The sequence below is a fragment of the Galeopterus variegatus genome, unplaced genomic scaffold (genome assembly GCF_000696425.1).
Source record: "Galeopterus variegatus unplaced genomic scaffold, G_variegatus-3.0.2 Scaffold5138, whole genome shotgun sequence".
Taxonomy (NCBI): domain Eukaryota; kingdom Metazoa; phylum Chordata; class Mammalia; order Dermoptera; family Cynocephalidae; genus Galeopterus; species Galeopterus variegatus.
Genome location: NW_007731249.1, coordinates 138,366 through 142,390, shown reverse-complemented (window position 1 = coordinate 142,390; position 4,025 = coordinate 138,366). Strand labels below are relative to the sequence as shown.

The following is a 4,025-nucleotide window of genomic DNA, read 5'->3' as shown; positions in this document are numbered from 1 at the left end:
GGAGACGTAACCTAAATTGCTCACAGTCTAGCAGGCGCCAGGCAGAGAGCTGGCAGCCTCAGTAAAGGTGAAGGGGCAATGCCTGGGAGGATGTGTGTGCTCCTCCAAATTCTAAGAATGAAACGTTTCTCCCGAAAGGCCATTCATTCACTCCCAGCTGGACTAGTCCTCCTGAGACCACCAGGAATAGGAAACATGAGACCACTCTGCCCTGCTCTGCCACCATCTTGGTCTCTAACACCCAGAGACTTGAGACCTTTATGGAATGGTGACACCCTATTGTTGGCTTAATTCCATACCTCCATCTATGATGTGTGAGTGTGCAATGTGGCCCTTCTTTTAAACATAAAGGGAGGGCCAGAGTGTGGTGCTGATAACACCAAGGCCACAGGTTCGGATCCCTATATAGGGATGACCAGTTAGCTCACTTGGGAGAGCGTGGTGCTGACAACACCAAGTCAAGGGTTAAGATCCCCTTACCAGTCACCTTTAAAAAAATAAATAAATAAAAAAACATAAAGGGAATTAATGTAAATTGTGGTTACGGAGACACAGGGGGCACCACATATGGAATGGCTGCTCTGGGGCTGCAGACAATGTGGTGTCCTGGTTGCCTCCCTATGCCAAGAAAGGAGTCCCCCTCTACACACGCATCTTTTGAGGCCGTCCATAGTCCAGCACAACCCAATTCTCCACCTTGTTCCTACTCCTCACCCCTTCACCACTGAAGGGGGCTCCTGAGAAACCAATGATCCACTCTTGGCTTTTTGCCCCAAGCATTTCTTGGGCTGGGTCCATCTGGGACTCTCCCCTCTCCACCTCTGCTGGTATAAACCTGATGATCCCTCAAGGCCCGATGCACTCCCCTGGCACACAAGTGCAAGACCATTCCCTCCTCTGAACACCCACAGCGCTGAGCGTCCTTTAGAGGACAATTCCCCAGTCTATGTCATGCTTGGCTTTCTCAGGTCTTGTGGCCACTTGCATCACAGGGACTCAGAGCCCCAGAGCCACTGCCTCCTCTGGGCCAGACTGTGGGTGCCCTGGAGTCCTGAGAATGCAGAGGGACCAGTGAGATTCCTTCAGCCACCTGGACAGCCCAGTTAATAGAGCCCAGGGCTAAGGCATGACCCAAGAAGCTGGCCATGCACTTCTGACTCTGAGCCACAATCTGCACAGTTCATCCTCAATCGTGCTCAGGGCTACCGGCATGGTCCTAAATTAAGAACACTGATGAGTGTCCTGGGAACCTGAGGGATATCCTGGTGGCCACCAGAGAGAAGCCACTGCACCCTGCACTAGAGCTCTGTGTCTGACTCCTCTCGTGGTCCCCAGGATGACAATGATGGTGACAACAGACAGCATGACTAAGGAGCCACTCTGTGATTTAGATGCATATGTCTAATCTTCCCAGCAATACTCTAACTGGATGCTATCACCACCAGAAATTCCCACACTCAAGGGAGGAAGCAAACCAGGACACAGTGCTAGTCCCTGTGATGCAAGTGGCTTTGAAAAGTCCACGTGTGAACAGAAAAGGGACGCTCTCACTGCTTCAGCCTCACAAATAACCGGAGGAAATCTGGAAGGAGTTGTCAGTCCCCTCCCGAAGCGTGCTCCCCTTTGCAATTTGACGTGGGCACTCATCCCATCAAGAAATGGAGTGTCTCTCCAGCCCCCTGTGTGTGGCCTGGCTGGGACTTGCTCTGACCAGTAGAATGTGGTGGAAGTGACAATGAATAAGTTTTGGAGCCTAATAGGAAACCCCACGGTTCCCACCCTTCACTCTCTCAGAGTGTTGCCCTGAGCCAGCCATGCCTGACAGCCACATGAGCCTCCTGGAGGATGAGAAGCACCAACTGCCGGCCACCCAGCAACTGCTGCTCCATGAATGATCCCACGTGAGGCCAGCAGAACTGCCCAACTGCCTCCCCACAGAATGTGACAAGCAGTATGTCACTGCTGTCTTAGCCACTAAGTTTTGCAGTGGTTTGTTACTCAGCAATAAATAACTGAAACAGGAGAACTAGAAAAGGTAGCTGGGACATGATGCTGAGACCATCAGCCAGAGTTCAGAGAAGCAAGGGTGTCATACATATTTTGAATTTCCACTTGGAGGGCCGGCCCGTGGCTCACTCGGGAGAGTGTGGTGCTGATAACACCAAGGCCATGGGTTCGGATCCTATATAGGGATGGCTGGTTAGCTCACTGGATGAGCGTGGTGCTGACAACACCAAGTCAAGGGATAAGATCTCCTTACCGGTCATCTTTAAAAATAAATAAATAAATAAATAAATTTCCACTTGGTAAAACTGGCCTGGCTTGGGGCACGGGAGGCTCTCAAATTGGGAATAACTGGTAATTTATTGACTTCCAGTTATTCATAGGCCACCAGTCAACAAGCTTCTCCCCACTATAAAAGGCAGGGCAATAATCTCGTATGTGCAAAGAGGTCTGGGCTACTGAGTCATGGGATCCAGTCTCCGTATCATCACGACCCGAATGTGGGTCTGGATCTCTCTTAGCCTTAGTTTCGCTGTCTGCACAGTGGAGATCACCACTCCCATGCCTTGTCGGGCTGCTGTGAGGATTATAGAGAATGAGCTGTGTGGAAAGGTTTGAACACAGTAGACACACAGTATTATTTCTTCCTTTCTTCTCTCTCTAGGCCTCACCTGCCTTGTCTATAGAAAGAGGAGGTTAGACTAACTGATTACTGGGGTCTTGGCCACCTCTTATGTTGGATAGAGCCCAGTTCTTTCTAGAATGCTCAACTGGTGGCCATGTAGTCTCTTCTGAGTCCCACAGAGAATCTTCCAGAATCTTCCTCCTCAGTGCCTGGGCCCTTGCATCACTTTGTCTTGATAAGATTTTGCCATAAAGGCTCAATGCCCGGGGGCAGTGGGTACCCCATCAACCCTAATCTCTAGTGATGTTATTTTTCAGCTCTCCAAGTATAAGTGACACTAGGAATATGTCCAGAAATGTAGAAGGCAAGCTGCAGAATTTCCCAATTTTCCCTGATGCACCACATGTATCAGAATGGTAATGATATCCAACATTGACGGAGTGAGCGCTCCTTGTGTGCCAGGCACTGCTCTACATGCTTTACACTGATTAGCTTATTTAATGCAATCAATAACCCAAAGAGTAGGTGTTGTTATAATCCTCTTTTTATGGCTGAGGATCTGTCAGACGGATAATAATGTTGAGAAAGATCTGCAGGGCACCCCCTTGCTTGTTATCTTACAAAGATCCTGCTAACATTTGTGAAGCTGTACTGGTCTCAGCATTCCCATCCTGTCAATGAGGAAACAGGCTGAGACAGGCTCCAGGACCACCCAAGGTGTGTCATCCTGTGAGAAGCAGAACTGGAACTCAAACCGGATCTTGTGACTCCAGACCTTGTCATGCTTTCTACACCACACTGGCATAAAGTATTCTCTCTGTCAAATATAAGTAGCACAAAGTGGGACTTTGCCTTTCCATAGCTGTATCTCCAGTGCTTGCAAAAGTGACAGACACATAGTAGATGCTCAATAAATACTTGCTGAGTGAATGAATGAGTTAGCTAATAATCTCTTTAGGGAAACTTGGTATGTAAGTAGGAAGGCCCCTCTGTAGCTAACGAAACTTTGTAATTTTTCATAGGTATCAGAAAGTTCTTGAATAGGAGCGGTGCTGGGTTTAATAGTGTTCCCTCTCCCCCAAAATTCGTGTCTACCTAGAACCTCAGAATGTAACCTTATTTGGAAATAGGGTTTTTGCAGATGCAGTTAGTTAAGATGAAGTCATACTAGATTAGGCTAGGTCCTAATCCAATGACTGGTGTCCTTGTAAGAAGAGAAAACGGACAGAGACATGCATGGAGAAAATGTCACGTGAGGACAGAGTCAGAGACTGGAATGATTTGTCTCCAAGCCAAAGAATGCCAAGAATTGCCAACACCACCAGAAGCTGGAGGGAGGTGAGGACAGATCTATTCTTAGAGCCTTCAGAGAAAGCAGGGCTCCACCAACACCTTG

The 4,025-nt window shown here is 48.4% G+C and overlaps 1 protein-coding gene across 1 annotated transcript in view; it reads right to left on the bottom strand.

Moving 5' to 3' along the window:
* The window catches only part of LOC103604425 (carbohydrate sulfotransferase 11-like), a 21,552-nt gene that overhangs the window by 2,151 nt on the left and 15,376 nt on the right, over nucleotides 1–4,025 (bottom strand). The gene's annotated exons all lie outside the window — the stretch shown is intronic.